This window comes from Rhinopithecus bieti, unplaced genomic scaffold, assembly GCF_001698545.2.
Source record: "Rhinopithecus bieti isolate Rb0 unplaced genomic scaffold, ASM169854v2 scaffold_1583, whole genome shotgun sequence".
Taxonomy (NCBI): domain Eukaryota; kingdom Metazoa; phylum Chordata; class Mammalia; order Primates; family Cercopithecidae; genus Rhinopithecus; species Rhinopithecus bieti.
Window position 1 is genome coordinate 2,186,466 of NW_016803645.1, and position 19,166 is coordinate 2,205,631.

Here is a 19,166-nt window from a genome sequence, read left to right on the forward strand (position 1 = left end):
ATGGCAGGCTAAGACTTATTTTTCTCCTAAAATACTTTTACAAATGTGTGTGTACCCTCTGTTTATTAGAGCATTAGGAATGATTAGGAAAGGAGGAAAGAGGGAAATCTGAAAGAAGATTGAACCTAAGGGGTTGAAGTGGCATTTCACCCAGAAATGCTGAGAATGACTCTGCAGATCATCTCACCCTCCATGCCCTGTAAATGAACATTCTTGCCTCCAAAACAGGAAAGCAGAACTATGAACTGTTTTGCCAATGTGCTCAGCAAATGAATACACTGGGGGCAGTGCTTAGTGATCAATGAAGTCAGGCAGATGGGGTGTGCTTGCCTTACATGTACTTTGTCCTGGATATGGGCATCAAGGAAGAGTTTGATAACAATGAGAAGGAAGAGCAATAGGATTGAGGAAGTGGAGATGACACTTCCTCTTCTTTCGAAAGAGCTTTACTCTCTGATCAGCTTTGAATGTTAGTTCTGGGTTGACTGAGCCTCCAGAGCTAAGGCTGCTTTGAGTAGAATCCTCAAGCTTGGCCTCAGAGTACTATGAGGCTTCAGAATCCAGAAATAAAGAGACTACTCTTGGATTTACTCTTTGTATTGCATGTAAGTAATATCACTCCTTGGCTGATGTGTGAGAGGTAATTGCTTGACAGATCAAGATGGCAAAGCAATGGATACCCTAGAACTCTCCTTACAGTAGTGAGGTAAGAAATGTGGCTTTGGGGATATGGTATTCACTAAGCTCTCTGTAATCTGGGAAGCCAGGTGCTAAAGATTCTCTAATTCTGTGAAAGCTTTGAAAGAGGAGAGAGTTGTATACTCACTGTGCTTTTGTGTTTCTTAAATGGGTGTTGTCTTGATAGGTGTTTAGACTGCAGACCACAGGTTTGATTTAGAAAAGCACTATTCAGCGTGTGTTTGGGTCCTGAGGAGTTCATTGGGGGAAGCGCTCTGGGGCCGCCCTCTTTCGAGAAAGTGTGTTCTTTGCCGGGGAGCTTCCTTTGCGTGGAGGCAACTGGGGGGCATTTTACTCTTTCATAAAGGTCTTGGGCTTGACACAATATCTCTGGTATGAAAATGATGGCTAGGTGTTCTTGGTTCAGAGGCTTTTAGTAAGGGTGTCTGGGGCACTTGATTTTTCTTTGCTGGGGTGTATGTGAAAGAATTTAATTATAGCAGGCAGAATTATAACCCCCTGAAGCATCTTTGACTATAGCAGTGGACTTTATTAGTCTTGAGTGGCCTATGTGTTCCTAGTGCTGTCCTTGATAAAGTCTAATTTCTATCCAGTTATTTATTTTATGTAGAAAATAGAAACAGAGGGCTGGGCACGATGGCTCACGCCTGTAATCCCAGTACTTTGGGTGACTATGGTGAGAGGATCACTTGAGGTCAGGAGTTTGAGACCAGCCTGGGGGCAACGTAATGAGACCTCATCTCCACAGGAAAAAAAAAAAAAGGACAAGAAAAGAAAATAGAAATAGAAGGCTGGGTGTGGTGGCTCACACTTGTAATCCCAGTACTTTGGGAGCCCAAGGCAGGTTGATCACCTGAGGTCAGGAGTTCGAGACCAGCCTAGCCAACATGGTGAAACCCCATCTCTACTAAAAATACAAAAATCAGCTGGTCATGGGAGCATGCACCTGTAATCCCAGCTACTTGGGAGGCTGAGGCAGGAGCATTGCTTGAACCTGGGAAGTGGAGGTTAGAGGGAGCCTACATTGCACCACTGCACTCCAACCTGGGCGACAGAGCAAGACTCCATCTCAAAATAAAATAAAATAAAGAAGAAAACACAAAAAGAAAGAACACGCATTTCTTTCTGCTCACATCATGCAAGCAAGGAGGAAAAGGGTGTAAGTTTGTGTATGTGTTGATGAACTCATTCTTTAATTTACCTTTTAATTTTCTTCCATTCCTCTTTTTATAAATCAAGTGTCTTTTCTGGAGTGGGTCCATGTATGAACTATTTCAGGCAAGCTGTGTTAAGCAAATATACATCATCAGAGTATGGAAATAGGAAGTTCTTTCCTGTGGTAGTTTGCTGTGGCAATAAGAGATAAGAAATTACTTCATGACTATTGCCTGAGACTTTCCTTTTGACTCGTGTATCCTTTTGAATCAACAGCTCACTTCTGCTTTCCAGCCAGCTTGGAGGCTCTGCAGTGCGAGCTGATAAATGAAGTACAGGTTAACAATTTGAAGTAGGTCTAATGTAGCAAATGGTGTGTGTGTGTGTGTGTGTGTGTGTGTGTGTGTGTGTGAAGAAAAATCCTAAAAAATAAGCTTTTCAGCCTTAAAGAGAATCCTGCAAATGGAGGAGTTACTTATGCTCCCGAGTGCTCAGAACAGTGCCTGCTCTCAGTAAACATTTGTTGAATGAATGAATAACTGGGATAATTCATAAAATGAATGTGGTAGGAAAGCCATTGCTTTATCTCTGTTACTCAGGCACTTTAAAAAGTGAAGGTTAGAAAAGGTCAGAGGTAAGCAGGAGAGGAGAATATGAAGGTGTAAAGAAAGGGTGTGTAGAACAGGGATCAGAAAAGTCCCTAGGTCAGTAAAGTAAAAGGGGTGGCAATACGTGGTGGTAGAGGTGGAGGTGGAGATAAAGGGCTTGGTGGTGGAATTGGTGGTGGTAGGGGAGGTGATGGTGGAAGTGACGGTGGAGATGGTAGAGGTGGTTGTGGAGGAGATGGTGGAGGTGGTGGTTGAGGTGGTGGTGGAGATGGTGGTTGGAGGTGATGGTGGAGGTGATAGATGGTAGAAGTGATGGTAGATATGGTGGAGGTGGTTGAGGAAGTGATGGTAGAAGTGACAGTACAGATAGTGGAGATGGTGGTTGGAGATGATGGTGGTAGAGGTGATGGTGGAGGTAATTATGGGAAGGTCAGTGTAATTTAGCCAAGAGAAAACACAGTTTGGGGGTCAGATATATCTGTTCAAAATCTGTATCTCTGAACCCACCAGCTCTATGACCTCTGAACCTATAAAGTGGTGACTATAACTTACTGACTTTTTGGGTTGTTGTATGGGGGTTAAAAATATCATTGCATTAAATGGCAGTTATCAATATCAGTTTTCAAGTTGCCACAGCCACGCTTAAAAATTTAATCACTAATTTGTCTTTTCTTCTTTATGCTTTGTGCATTTTCTGAATTTTATAAAGTGAAAGTGAGTTTTTAAAAGAATCATTAATTTAAAATAAATGTTACAAGCCTAGTTATCAGAATGGTTGAATACATGGTGGTATATAAAGAAATGTCATCAATAAAATGATATTTATGGAAATAGTCTCATGATGTAATGCTAAGTCAAAAAAGGAGGAACATAACTTTTCAACTATGTAAAATACTGCAGAGAAGCAAGATTTGGGTGAAATGTGTTAAAATGTTAATATATGAACAGTGGACTTATAGCTCATGATTTTCTTTTCTTTTCTTTTTTTTTTTGAGACGGAGTCTTGCTCTGTCGCCCAGGCTGGAGAGCTCATGATTTTTCTTTCTTTGTACTTTGTACTCTATTTTTTCTGCAGATTTTTCATTAGTGGAACATACCTGAACTATTTTAGTAATATGAAAATAAAACAAATGTTGAAAGAAAATAAACAAGCCCGGTGCGGTGGCTCACGCCTGTCATCCCAGGACTGTGGGAGGCCAAGGCAGGCAGATCACCTGAGGTCAGGAGTTCAGAACCAGTCTGACCAACATGGCGAAACCCTGTTTCTACTAAAAATATAAAAATTAGCTGGGCATGGTGGCAGGCGCCTGTAATCCCAGCTGCTCAAGAGGTTAGGCATGAGAATCGCTTGAATCCGGGAGGTGCGGTGAGCCGAGATCACGCAGCTGCACTCCAGCTTGGTCAATGAGGGAGACTTCATCTAAAAAAAAAAAAAGAAATGGACAAAAATTTAACCCTCCTTAAGTCTTCCACCAACAGGACAACAAAAGCAATGTTTTAGTTATAGTGTGCTAAAGTTCATGGTTCATTGCAGTCTAAGAAATGACACTTAAAATTCATGTTATTTAGTCTTTGTAGGGGAATCCCCTTTGACAGTAAGCCTGGTGCAGAATCATGTGTCAACTCTGAAGTGAGAAAAAGGAAACATGGTCCCACTGGGGCTGGCTGGTCTGATTAATTCCTAGAATGACCTGAAAATGGGTTATTTTCTCTGAATGATTTATAACTGCGTCTAAACCTGAGTTTGATGATTTCCTAAAAAATTCAATAGTCAATTCGTCAGTTACTAATTCTAAGTTCAATTTAAATCTCCCAGTATAATTGTAATTCATTTTTTAGGGAATGTTGCCATATCTTTATCATCTTGGTACGCATAGGGAGAGGTCATGAAAACATTTTTGTAGAGTCACAGGTTATTTTGTAGAGTCAAGAATTATTATTCCTGTTGTTAGAATCTTGGCCCTGCCATCTCACAGGGCCAGCAGGTCACCATGGAGTCCCTTATCAGGGACGTAAGCAAAATAAAATATTTTGGCTTGTAGGCATTTAAAAGAATCTTCTGCCTCTGTCTTAGAATCAATCTTTGCCTTAGAAAGGAGAGATAGTTGGCAGACAAAAAGGCAAAGGGCTGAACAAATGTGAGCAAAGACAGGCCTCCTAGACTGACACAGGGATTGACACAGAAGCAGCTGAAAGGTGAAAAGTGAGCCAGCTTAAACTCAGCCCAAAGTTACTAGAATGTGGATGAGTCTTTCAAAAGAAGTCTGCATAAAGAATGACCAGATCATCAAGGAAAACTAAGTCAAGTTAGAAATGAAAGAATTAATCAAAGAAACAAAAACCCAGCATGCACTAGGCGTCGAAATAGAAATGGCAGCATGATAGGATTCCTGACAGAGTCTACAGCATTTTCTGAATATTTCATATGTGGAGTGCTGAATAAAAACCAATGATATTACTGAGCGCTTGGTAGGTTCCAGACGCTGTGATCTGCACTTTTATTTTTACCTTTTAGTTTACATTTACATTTACAATTTCTTTTTCTTTCTTCAACTTTTAAGTTCCAGTGTACATGTGCAGGATATGCAGGCTTGTTACATAGGTAAATGTGTGCCATGGTGATTTGCTGCATAAATCAACCAAACATCTAGGTATTAAGCCCAGCATCCATCAGCTATTCCCGATGCCCTCCCTCTCCCCCCACCCCCACAGGCCTCAGTGTGTGCTTTTCCCCTCCCTGTGTCTATGTGTTCTCATTGTTCAGCTCCCACTTGTAAGTGAGAACTGCGGTATTTGGTTTCCTGTTCCTGCGTTAGTTTGCTGAGGATAATGGCTTCAAGCTCCATCCGTGTCCCTGCAAAGGACATGATCTCGTTCCTTTTTATGCTATTTCAGCCACTTCTTAAAACAGTTCTGGGAAATAGTACTATTGTTATCTCCATGAAATTGAAGCTTAGAGAGGTAAAGTCCTCTGCCTCAAACCACCACAATAGGCAGGAGAGAGGGATTCAAACCCAGATCTTTGTGTCTCTGAGCCTGTGGCCTAACTACCATTCTACACATTACATTGTTTTCATTTATGTTAAAGTTTTTGTTACATAAATAGTGATTTGACACCAAGGGCGAGTCTGAGCAGAGCAGATTTGCTCTCTACTTTAAAACCGTCCAAGTGAAATTCTTTTCTACTTTCTTAGGGAGGAGGTAGTGGAAAGGAGTTGTTCTTTTTTTCCAGGAAACTGTCTGTGCCTTGGCATGACTGCACATCCGTGATTGTCTTCTTAGGCAGCCAGGTGGTACCATGTATGAAATGCTTCCAGCCAGCAGGGAGCAAAAGGGGACTGGGGGGACCTCAGAACCATCCCTCGGTAGTTCACAACCACAGTCAAGATATGTGACTGTTCCATCACCACGAGGATCCCTCATGCTGCTCTTTCATAACCGTACCCAATCTAATTTAAAAAATATCCAATTTCCATTTTGAGTATTGTTGGACCCATATTGATGGGGCCTTCTATTAGGCTCAATTTTTTTAGTGGGAACACCACATATCAAAAGGTTAGGAGACCTGAGTGTCCTGCCTGTGGTATATAATAGTTTTGTGCTATAAGCAAGCATTTAACTTCTCCACGCTTGAGTTTTCTCATCTATAAAAGCTGAGATAAAAAATACCAAACCAGGCCAGGTGTGGTGGTTGATGCCTGTAATCCTAGCACTTCGTGAAGCCGAGGTGGGAGGATCGCTTGAGGCTAGGAGCTGAAGACCAGACTGGGCAATAAAGCAAGATCCCATCTCTACAAAAATAAGAAATGTGGCCAGGTGTGGTGATGTGTGGGCCTGTAATCCCAGCTGCTCAGGAGGCTGAGGCAGAAGGATCCCTTGAGCATAGGAGTTTGAAGCTGCAGTGAGCTATGATCATGCCACGGCTGTACAGCCTGGGCAACAGAGTGAGACTCTGTCTCTGAAAAAATAAAAAAAACTAACCAATTGCTTTGATGTATGGGCCAAATGAAAGTAAATATATATACTTAGAAGAAAACAAAAATATTATAAACCAATGGAGCCCTTCTTGGAAGCTAATACAGGAGGTAAATAATGAAAGCAATTTTAAGTGCTAGTAATAAACTCATCTGTATTGCTGGCAAGCACTTCTAGGGGCCAAATTGAACATGACTCATTTCTATGAAGTTAACTTGTGGCATTGGGTCTCAAACAGTAGAGTCACTTCATCATTGAATGGGAGTAAATAAAGACACTCAACAATGAGACACATTTACAAAATGAAAATCAGGCTATTGTGAAATCTATAAAACGACTTCCTTTCATAAATGGAGTCTAGATAGTGATCCCAGATTATCATGACAATTTGGTTACTTGTTAGATATGGAACATTAGTGTCTATTTGGGGTGATATTTACTTACCTCAGTTTCTATTGAAAGAAAAGTTCAAATATTCTGAAAATGATGCAATGTGATGGAACTTTGATCCACATGTAAAATCTAAGGCTGCAATCTAAGTGTATAGCAAGTGGAAACTTCTCAATAAATGGATGTTATATCATTTTAGTGGTTCATCTGTAATTGTTGATCACTTTGATCCATAAATTTAGGCTGGTACCTGCATAAGTACTTTAATGACAGCATAAATAGCCATGATTTCCAGCATATTCTTGAGTTTCTCTGTGACCTAAGAATCTCTTAAATCCCCTTTTCAGCAGAATTTGAATTGCCCTGATTCCTATTACATGATTATCCCTAGCAGAACAACATTCTTTTAACAGGTAAATATCATTATAGGAAGCTAATTCATTTAATCTGTGCAAAACTAAAAATATCTTTTTTCTCCTTCTCTTAATTGATCCATATTTAATTTTTGTTAGACTTGTTAATTTTATATAATCTTTTCTAAACATGCAATAGAAACCTGTGACCAGATAGATTTTTTCAAATTTGGGCAGGGTAGAAGTTCTTTTTTTCCTGACTATTGTGAAGGAGACTGCATTCTTAGGAGTTTTATGCACTGATCTCTAATGCCAGAGAGGAATAGAACATTTAACTACTTATAAGCAAATGTACATATATTAATAGAGACTGAACCTTAGTCTAAAACAGGAAAATAGGCCAGGCACAGTGGCTCACGCCTGTAATCCCAGCACTTTGGGAGGCTGAGGTGTGAGGATCACTTGAAACCAGGAATTCGACCCACCACTTTGGGAGGCTGAGGTGAAAAGATCACTTGAGCTCAGGAGTTTGAGATCAGCCCAAGCAGCATACAGCAAGACCTTGTCTATACTAAAAACAAAACAAAACAAAACAAAACAAAAATTAGCTAAGTGTGGGAGAGCATGCCTGTAGTCTCAGCTGCTCAGGAGATGGAGGCAGGAGGATCACTTGAGACCAGGATACTGAGGTTGCAGTGAGCGATGACCATACCACTGCATTCCTTCCAGGGTGACAGACAATGACCCTGTTTCAATAATAATAATAATAATAATAATAAGATAGAATAATACAAACCTCTGAGAAAGGAAAAAAGATGAAACCAACCAAAACACTTCCCAGGAAACTTAATTTAACATTATTCACTCCTACAGAATATAATTCTATGTAAAGTGTCACAGTTTATCCAAAGATAAGCTGTACTTATACAAAGTTATGTTTTAAGGAGAAAATCAGTAATTATTTGAAAAACTAAGCAAACAGTTATAAACATGAAAACCATATGTTTTAGGCTACTTGTTTATGATTATTCTGTTTGAATAGCTCAGACTACAGCACACTATTGGGTAAATCTGTAATAGTTTTATGGACTGATGAGAATATATATAATCTCAACAATTTCTTGAACATGTTTGAAGATCCTGCTATTCTAGCAGATTAAATGATTGCAGCAGGAACATTGCATTTATTCACTGGAAGTGCAAGTCATTTGTAACAACTTTGTTCTTTCCACCAATTAAAAGCCTGAAGGTCCAAATGATATTAAGGACCTTATTTTCTGGTTCCTTGTTAAGTCACAAATCCCAACCTCTTTTTCTATCCTGATAAAAAATAGTCAAGGAGTTGTTCTTACTAGTGGTTGTGAATGCTAACCATATAATATGATAAGGACTCACTTACAAATATTCAACATTCACCAAATACTTATTGAGTACTTAATATTTTCCACATAACGTGCCAGGTATTTCATTACAATTAAACAGACAAGATCACCTTTGAAATTCCCCTGGAATCGTATGAATTAGTATTGTCTCTTGGTTAGACTCAGTTATAGCCAGTCTGTCAAAGAGAAGTGTCTGAACTTGAACTCTCTTGGTCAAATACGGTCACAGTTTTCCAGTTAGAGCTGGATTTTACTCTGGAACACAGTTACCAGCGTTTTCTGCACTTAGATTTTCAACTTGATTAATCAACTGGAGCAGCTTTTGCGTAGGTAATGGGGACTTGAGGGAGGGACTGTCAAACAAGGTTTGAGCCAGGCACTTGAGTACTAGTTTTATTTTGTGAACATTCACAAACATTCCAAAGTTATGTACAAATTAGTTGCTTTGAGAGGAACGCTGGAGTCCCAGATATTCTGAGCTGAGAAACCAGCACGGGGAGAGAGACACCAAGTCACCAAAACACAGTAAGTGAGCTGAGTAATGAAGGCTCAGCGACTCCAGATTGCCTTGAAGTGACTTTGCTTTCAAGTTGGCATTAGCTGTAGTCACAGGGTCCTAGACATGGGGTGTAGTAATTTCCACCTTGCGTTGCATCCTCTTTGTGTTCCGTGCATTGGGAGCAAGTTGGCAAGCGATTCCTCCGTCAATCTCAGTGGACTTCAGGGATTGAGCACCAAACCACTGTTTACTCCCCACAAGCTCACGTTTCTTATCATTGTGGAAGTGGCCTTTTGCCAATGGATGGATGCTCCTGGCCCGTGAAACATTCTAGGCAATGCCTGGAACTTTCTGGGCAGTAGAAGTCACTGATGTGAGCCTTAGAGGAAGGCAGAAAATAGAGTCCAAGAGGACTCCTTCTTTCTATAGGTTGGTGAAAAGTAGTTTTTAATGGCAAAACCTGCAACTACTTTTGCACCAACTAATAATTGCAGCTCCTTCAACAGGCCATGCAGGCCTTCCCCAGCCTCACTGGCTGTGTGGCACATGGAGGTAATATATACTGTCCTCTTGCTGTTTGCAAGGGACCGTGTTAAAGGCCTTACATTCATTATCTATTTTTTTAAATCAAATAGCTCTAGGAAGTGCTGTTATTATTAACTACTTCCCTTTTTCTGATGAGAAAACACAGGTTCAGAGAACTTCAAACCTGGCTCGAGGTCACCCAGAAATAGTACAGTCAGTGTTCCAACCCCAATAGTTTGACTCTGGGGTCCGAATTTGAGCCTAGGCGTGTTTGACCTGAGAGTCCAGTATATAGCCGCCCTGAGGGAATGTATTATAATATAAGGAAAAGGATGCTACATAATTTCTTATTTTTGGATAAGGTTGTTTTGTGCTTGTCCACCTTTGTCTCCATTCCTGGAGCTGAGAATGTGTGTAATCCAACCCCAGTGAGGCCAGAGCAAGCTTGTTTGGGTGAATAATGATTTTAGGAGTGCTCAGCCCAGATTTGCCTGAACCTTGAGGAAAATCTCATTCCCAAAGACACTTCCAGATCAAAGCTGAGGAGAGTTGGGGTTGAGGGTGATGGAGCATTGTTTCTAATAATTTAGATTGAAAAGGGGAAGAAAACAGAGATTAAAACATAGGAAGGCAGAGTTTTGAGAGGATGTGCTTGGATAGGGATACAGTCTGACCACCCAAATCTTATCTTAAACTGTAATCCGAATTGTAATCCCCATGTGTTGGGGGAGGGAACTTGTGGGAGGTGATTAGACCATGGGGGCAGTTCCTCACGTTGTTCTCATGATAGTGAGTGAGTTCTCACGAGATCTGATGGTTTTATAAGAGGTTTTCCCCTGCTTTGCTCTGCACTTCTCTCTCATGCCGCTGCGTGAAGAAGGACATGTTTGCTTCCCCTTCCACCATGATTGTAAGTTTCTTGAGGCCTCCCTGGCCATGCGGAACTGTGAGTCAATTAAACCTTTTTCCTTTATACATTACCGAGTCTCAGGTATTTCTTCAGAGCAGCATGAGAATGGACTAACACAGATAGTCCATGCATTCTTTCTAATTATTATACAACTAGAAAAAGTTCTTGAATGAAAGAAAAGATTAGCATATGCTAAATTAGAAAAAAGGAGAGAAGAAATAATCTCTTTAGGCAAACACTTTGAATTCAACCTCATAGTAAAATGTGTTATCCACTTTCTTGATATCTAGAGCTTAAATTTTAAAATAATTATTTTCCTTAGTACACATAGAATGCATTTTATTGCCAATGACACAGATAAGCAAGGAAAAGATAAATACTTTTCATGATCCAATAACCTTGAAATAATTATAGTTAACATTTTGATGTAAAATTTTCAATGTTTTGCTTTTAAAATGTACATGTGAGGCCAGGTGCAGTGGCTCACACCTGTAATCCCAGCACTTTGGGACACTGAGGTGGGCAGAGGGCATGAGCTCAGGAGTTTGACACCAGCCTGGGAAACATGGTGGAACCCTGTCTCTACCAAAAAGTATACAAAAAATTAGCCAAGCGTGGTGGCGCATGCCTGTGGTTTCAGCTACTTGGGAGGCTGAATTGGGAGGATTACTTGGCACCACTACACTCCAACCTGGGTGACAGAGTGAGACCCCATCTCACAAAAGAAGTGTGTATTTACAAAAAAAGAGATACAAGTGTATTTTAATATATTAAAGTCATATTCCTAACACATCGTATATTTTAGATACAAAGATTTACCATATGGGGTACAGTAGCCAAAGTTTTTGAATGGATAGATGAAGAGATTTCTTTCTTCATGATAACTGCCCATAGGAAAGCTCAGATATTCAGAATTATTAAATACTGAAGAATTGACAAATCTAAGACATTTTCAACCAAAAAATGGTGAGCAGTCATGTAAAACAAAAGAAAGCAGAAGTTAATGAAAGAACAAAAAGTGGTTGAGGCATGTTTTGGGAGGTGTCATAGCAGGTGGCAGCAGCTATGGATTATTCTCATAATCCATATGAGAGATGAGAAAGTGGATTATTCTCAATTGGCTTGCATTGTTTTTTGCAATTTTATTTTGGTGTTTCATGGTCCTGGAGACTAGTAGGGCTCTGATCTCCATGTGATTTTAAGCTTGTCATATCATCACGCATGTAAAATTTTTGAGTTATCTGACTGTAAGAAAGATAATGTCTTAAGCCTAGAATTTCTGTTCAGTCCCCTGAGACATTCATCCCGATTCAGCAAATATTTGTGTAAAATTTTCTCTGTATTAGGCATTATGAAGAATATAAAATGAATACTAGAAAATAATAGTTACTACAAATATCTTGCTAATTTACAGTGACAACAAAACACACACATGAAACAGTAAATAAAAGAACCGACCGGGTGCGGTGGCTCACGCCTGTAATCCCAGCACTTTGGGAGGCCAAGGCGGGTGGATCACCTGAGGTCAGGAGTTTGAGACCAGCCTGGGCAACACGGTGAAACCCTGTCTCTACAAAAAGTATTAAAATTAGCTGGGTGTGATGGCGTGTAGGAGGATTGCTTGAAGCCAGGAAGAGGAGATTGCACCACTGCATGCCAGGCTGGGTGACAGAGTGAAACCCTGTCTCAAAAAAGAGCAACAACAACAAAAAAGACCCAAAGTGACATGTGATTGTCATGGTGAACAGTGTAGAGAATAAGTATGCTAAACGTTAGAGAGAGCGTGATCCAGGAGCCTGTAACGGTGGAGAAAAAAGTTGAGTAACAACTTCTGTTCTGTTCAGAAAAAAGGGGAAAGTTTCAGGTGAGGGGAGAAGAGAGATAACCATGAAAGTCAGTAGGAAAATGTAGGCTCAGAGCTCTCCCCGGGTGCCATCTGTAATGGTACTTGGGATTCGTGCTCCAGCATATTGGTCACTCCTATACCAGGAAGAATCCTGGATCCCGGAGGGAAGACCTTTATGCTGCCAGTTGCTAAACCCGTGAACATGGGGTTTTCTTCATGTCTTAGTTTCTCCATTTGTGAAACGGGCAGCCTCATATCTTTACATGCCCCAAAGTCATTGGGGCCTCTATGAGAGAATGTGTTTGAATGAGATTTTCAGTTGAAAACAGGATGTAAGTATCTTTGGTGATAATGATTTACTGGATATACAGACGGAAGAAAAGCACAAAACCAGGACATGAAAGGACAGTGACGTCCTCATGATATGGCTCCGCTGAGGGGAGGAACACCAGGGATCTTGACTTACGTGAATTAGATAAAACGATATGGACACATGTGGAGTGGTTTTAAGAAGCAGAACATTTAATAGGCAAGAGATAAGGGAGACGAAAGAAAGAAGAATCTCCCGTGTACAGACACAGAGGGAGGACGGCTCCAAAGCCGAGAGGAGACTCCGAGTGTGGTGGAAAACAGCCAGTTTTATGAGGAGGCTGGAGGGGGCGGTGTCTGATTTGCACAGGGCTCAGGGGATTGGTTTGACTAGGCATGTCATTCATGAAGCCTGCAAAAAAACTGGCCCTCCCACCTTAGTCTTTTAATATGCAAATACAGGGCGCCATGATGTTCTGCACACTTGGGGATATGTAGGGGTGCCCATGCTGCCAGGCACACATCTGGGCAAGGGCAAGAGGGCAGTCGTGGGAATTTCCAGGCTGGTTGGACCCAGTTTCTAATGGCCCGCATTTGCATATCAAAGATTACCAACCCAGTTCTAAGAGCCAAGGCTTTCCTGCTAGACAAGAAACGTTTCTGGAGCTGCTTTACAAGGGAAGAAAATGTTCCAAGGACCCCTTTTCCTCTCTATCTGCCTAAGATAATTTCTTAATAACTCCTACAGCAGTCACAGCACACCCGGGTCAATGTGAGTAATTTTAGAGACAGAGTGAGTGCATAATTGGGTCAGATTGGCAGAGGAAAGAAGGCTGGTTGATAGGTTGAGGCCCCTGAGACTTCTCTGATCAGCATAGAGAAATGGTGGGAAGTGAGGTGACTTGGGGAGGAAAAGCTTTCCCAGGGAAATGGAGCATTTTGGATGTCTGCTGATAGGGAGAGTTTTCATACATTTGTATTTCACCTAATAAAATGGCACTTTCCTGAGTTTTGTGGGCAAAGCATGATGTTAAATCTTTTAACATCTTCTTTCTACTAATTGAATAGGAGGAAAAGGAAATTTCTTCTTTTCTTCTTATTTCACTTATTTCCTTTTGTGTCCCTAGAAGCACATGACATAATGCTCAACAAAAAGCAAAAAGATGCAGTGGCTTTGAGAAAATATTATGATAACTGAAATGAGTGACTGAGGCAAGGGGCTCAATGAATCGAGGTTTATTAGGCCAGCTTTAGGGCGTTTCTGGGAAAAACTTGAGCCATAAACACATCTGTGGCTGTCTTTCCTTCCTTCCTTCCTTCCTTCCTTCCTTCCTTCCTTCCTTCCTTCCTTCCTTCCTTCCTTTCTTTCTTTCTCTTTCTTTTTCTTTCTCTTTTTCTTTTTCTTTCTTTCTTTCTTTCTTTCTTTCTTTCTTTCTTTCTCTTTCTTTCTTTCTTTCTTTCTTTCTTTCTTTCTTTCTTTCTTTCTTTCTTTCTTTTTCCTTCCTTCCTTCCTTCCTTCCTTCCTTCCTTCCTTCCTTTCCTTCTTCCTTCCTTCCTTCGCTTCGCCTTTTCTTCTTTCTTTTCTTTCCTCCTCCTCCTCCTTCTTCTCCCCTCCTCCTCCTCCTCCTCCTCTTCTTCTTCCCCTTCTTCTTCCTCTTCCTCTTCCTCTTCTTCTTCTTCTTCTTTTCTTCTTTTCTTTTATAGCATCTGGCTCTTTCGCCAAAGCTGGAGGCAGTGGTGGGATCCCAGTTCACGGTAACCTGCAGCTCCTGGGCTCAAGTGATCCTCCCGCCTCAGCCTTCTGAGTACCTGGGACTACAGGCACATGCGACCAAGCCTGACTAGTTTTCTTGTGTTATTTTCTGTAGAGACAGGGTCTCGCCATATGCCCAGGCTGGTCTTAAACTCCTGGACTCAAGTGATCCACTGGCCTCAGCCTCCCAAAGTGCTGGCATTACAGGCGTGAGCCACCATACTCAGCCTTGTGGCTGTTTTTCTGAAGAGACTTTTAGAAGGTTTAGTATTTACACATTTCCTTAAAGAGGGAAGGAGGCTAGATGCAGTGTCTCATGCCCGTAATCCTAGTACTTTTGGAGGCTGAGGCAGGAGGATCACTTGAGACCAGGAGTTTGAGACCAGCCTGAGTAACACAGCAAAATTCAGCCCTGCCTGCCTCCCTTTCCTCAGCCCCCCACCCTGCCACCATTTCTCCAAAAAATGAAAAAAATTGCCAGGTGTGGTGGTGCGTGCCTGTGATCCCAGCTACTTGGGAGGCTTAGGTGGGAGGATCACTTGAGTCGCAGAAGTTAAGGCTGTAGTGAGCTATGATCATGCCACTCCTCTCCAGCCTGAAAAGGGGAAGGCTTATAGGGAGAGGGGCGGGTAGGTAGTAAGAGGAATGGTTACATTCTTGTGAGACTTTAGTCAATGTCCAGAAATCTACATTTTACATAAGACAAGATGAATAATAGAATTAAAAAAAAAAAAAAACAGGGAGTAAAGGAAAACTCAATTATGCAGAGGTCTTTGGGTAAGTGGAGGTATGATTGATCTAGTCTTTGTTCTGTACCTGGGGAAAAAAAGCTTGTAATGACGTTATTGGTATGGAATCAAACAGACTTCAGGTTTAGGAGCCAGACTTAGACTGCAGACCTAAAGTATAATTGGCATGTCCATGGTTATGGGAGGCCAGCAAAGAATTTACTTCAAATGATCTGTGGGAACAGTCTTGAAAGATGCCTGAGGCCTTTTGCCTTTCTGTGGGGGTCTGGGTAATGCATGCCAGTAACAGCTATTCATTTGAAAAAGGATGTTGCATGACTCAACCTCTATGCTTAACATCTTTGACATAAGGGGTTTGGGAGTCCTGAGATATTTAAATTTTCCTTTACGTTATCAGTACAATAGGGTAGTAGCTGGAGCTCAGGCAGCAGTTAGAGGCTTACATATCACACTCTTCTTTTTAGGTGAAGGCATACAGACATTATAAATTATTAAGGTTTAATGCAATCAACTCAGAATGAGTGGTGGTAATGATAAAGCAGGAATGAAGAACACATCCACACAATCTATAAATGTTCATTCCAACTTTAGCGTTTGAGTAATTTCTTCCCTAATCATCTAATAGATTTCGCAATTAGTTTTATCTTCCCTTATGCATTGAACCTTCCAGTGGACACAGGAAAAAAAGCCAAAGGAGGAAGAAAGATGAAAAAGGAGGAAGCTTGGGAAATTCACACACTCTATTAAAGGATCCGGAACTGATTTAGCCTGGCAAACTTCCTGCCTGTTTTGTTCATTGCACTCTGTTCAGACTGCTCTGAAAGGCTCCATTTCGGCCAAATCTAGGATCTTTCTCATGCTAATCTTTCTGGATTCAGCATTCCTTTCAATATCAATCATAACCTCCATCCCCAAATGATCCCTTCTGTAGGCTTCAAGCCCCAGGGCTTTCAGCCTCTTCCACCCTGGTGACTTGTACTCCATCTCTCTCAAACTTTTTCTTTTAACTATGGGCTCTTATTTGATTTAGTTCTTGGCACCCTGTGTTGCTGTCCCTAGTGTGAAAGGAAAATATCTTGGGCCCCCACAATCACTAAGCTAAGAGGAAAACTCAAGCTGGAAACTGCTTATGGCAAACCTGCCTCCCAGTCTATTTAAAGTTATTCCTCTGCTGACTGTGATAAATGCATATCTGATGGCCTCCTTTGAAAAGACTGATCAGCGACTCAGAACAACACAACAGCTTGTCTGCCACCTATCTGTGACCTGGAAGCGCCCTCTCCAGTTTGAGCCTTCCTGCCTTTGCTTCAAGTTGTTCCGCCTTTCGGACCTAACCAATGTACTTCTTACATATCTATACTTTATATATAAATGAAATATATAAATATAATATGCATATATATACATATATATGTATTTATTTCTGTTTTTTTTGTTTTTTTTTTTTGAGATGGAGTTTTGCTCGTTTCCCAGGCTGAGTGCAATGACGTGATCTCGGCTCACTGCAACCTCCACTTCCCGGATTCAAGCGATTCTCCTGCCTCAGCCTCTGGAGTAGCTGGGATTACAGGCATGCGCTACCACGCCTGGCTAATTTTGTATTTTTAGTGGAGACGGGGTTTCTCCATGTTGGTCAGGCTGATGTCGAACTCCCAGCCGCAGGTAATCCACCCACCTTGGCCTTCCAAAATGCTGGGATTACAGGCGTTAGCCACTGCGCCTGGCTGTTCTCACACATTTTAATTGATATCTCATGTCTCCCTAAAATGTATAAAACTGGCTGGGCGCAGTGGCTCAAGCCTGTAATCCCAGCACTTTGGGAGGCTGAGGCGGGCAGATCACCTGAGGTTAGGAGTTTGAGACTAGCCTGGCCAACATGGCGAAACCCGTCTGTACTAAAAATACAAAAATTAACTGGGTGTTGCTGGCATGCACCTATAATCCCAGCTACTAGGGAGGTTGGGGCAGGAGAATTGCTCGAACCTGGGAGGCAGAGGTTGCAAGGAGCCGAGATCACACCACTGCACTCCAGTCTGGGCGACAGAGCGTGACTCCATCTCAGTAGTAATAATAATAATAATAATAAATTAAAAAATAAAATCTATAAAACCACGCTGTGCCCTGACGACATTGGGCAGATGTCTTCAAGACTTCCTGAGGCTGTGTCACGGGCATGCATCCTCAACCTTGGCAAAATAAACTGAGACCTGTCTCAAATTTTCAGGGTTCATTCTAGAGACTCTCTCAGGAAGTTCCCTAGCCTCAAGTATCTTCAACTGCTACTCTGCAATATGTTGAGGACCCATCTTTCCAGCCTTGATCTAACTCTAGATCCCCACTCAGATTCCTCTTGCTATCAGGTTTCCCCCACTCACATTACTGACATTATTTACAACTTGAACATGCTTGAAATTAAATTATCACTTGGCCAGGTGCGGCAGCTCACGCCTGTAATCCCAGCACTTTAGGAGGTGAGGTGGGTGGTTCACTTGAGCCCAAGTGTTCTAGACCAGTCTGGGTTACATAGTGAGACCCCATCTCTATAAAAATAGTTTTTAAAATTAGCTGGATGTGGTGGTGGTGTGTGCTTGTAGTCCCAGCTACTCAGGAGGCTGTGTGGAAGAATCACTTGATCCCAGGAGTTTGAGACTGAAGTGAGCTACGATTGCACCACTGCACTCCAGTCTGGGTAACAGAACCAGAACCTCTCAAAAAAAAAAAAAAAAAACAAAACAAAACAAAAAACAAAACAAACAAACAAACAAACAAACAAAAAAGACCAGGCTTAATAGCTCATGCCTGTAATCCTACCACTTACCACTTTGGATGGGAGCAATGCTTGAGGCCTGGAGTTTGAGACCAGCTTGGGCAATATAGCAAGTTCCAGTCTCTAAATTAAAAAAAAAGATTAAAAAAAGATAAAAGTAAGTAAATAAAATAAATTATTACTCAATGTACTCTTGCTGTTCTTATGCTATTTTGAGAATTCATGGACAGTGGATTGAACCAAACGAACTTGGTTGAATTTATTTTTTAAAAAATGATTAGGCTCTTCTCCTCTCTCATTTATAGGTTAACACACCTGTATCCAATTATATTGGTCAAAATTAAATAATGAGATTCAGAAAATATGATCAAGTATAGAGTTTATTTTAACCTAAATTTTGAGAATGGCCCCCAGGAGCACAGATTCAAGTTGCTCTGAATATACACTCTGATTAGCAGCAGTTACAGGTGGGTTTTTAAAGGAAAAAAGAAGAGGCAGTTCCTAAATTGTTTATCGATAATTTACATTGAAATAACAAGCTATTCGTTGGCAGCAATGTACGTTGTTTTTTGTGCTTGAAGGTAATGGGTGAGGCAGCTAGGCAGGAACAAAGTGATTTTATTTTTCTTATTTTTTAGAAGCAGGGTCTCGCTCTGTTGCTCAGGCTGGAGTGCAATGTTGCAGTCTCAGCTCATTGCAACCTCCACCTCCCGGGCTCAAGCGATCCTCCTGTCTCAGCCTCCTGAGTAGCTGGGACCACAGGTGTGCTTCACCATGCCTGGAATTTTTTGTATATCTTTTGGAGACAAGTTTTCATCATGTTGCCCAGGCCAGTCTCAAAATCCTGGGTTCTAGTGATCTTCCCCTTTGGCCTCCGAAAATACCGGGATTTTCGTTATTGGGCAGTTAACATTTAGAGGTCCAGATCAGGCATTTACCAGCCCAGAGTTAAGGGGTAGATGGGTCAGATAGTTTGGCAATCCCAATTCACCCTTAGTTGGAAGGGTGTGACTGTCTAACTCATACATCAGCGTTAGTAACTCATAACAATTTAAAGACCTTCTCTTTTCAAACATGTGCTCATTTTAACCCAGATATAGCAGCACAAAGAGTCTAGCAGTAAAAAGTCTAGGCTGTGAACAGTTATCACTAACAAGATGAACACATTTGGAAAATCACCGAAACTTTTTGGATCTCAGTTCCCTATCCATAAAGTGGCAGGGTTAGAGTACATGAAGTCAGAATT

General features: G+C 41.3%; 1 protein-coding gene across 5 annotated transcripts in view; it reads left to right on the top strand.

The window, feature by feature from the left end:
- Positions 1–500: 500 nt before the first annotated feature.
- Positions 501–19,166, top strand: part of IPCEF1 (interaction protein for cytohesin exchange factors 1) — a 217,360-nt gene continuing 198,694 nt past the window's right edge. For 2 of the 5 annotated variants that reach the window (XM_017892162.1, XM_017892181.1), the window contains exon 1: positions 501–605. The gene's annotated coding sequence lies outside the window, so the exon portion shown is untranslated. Of the gene's footprint in view, positions 606–9,001; positions 9,088–19,166 lie in introns of those variants that run through there. The other 3 variants (XM_017892174.1, XM_017892184.1, XM_017892158.1) reach the window with 2 other exon arrangements.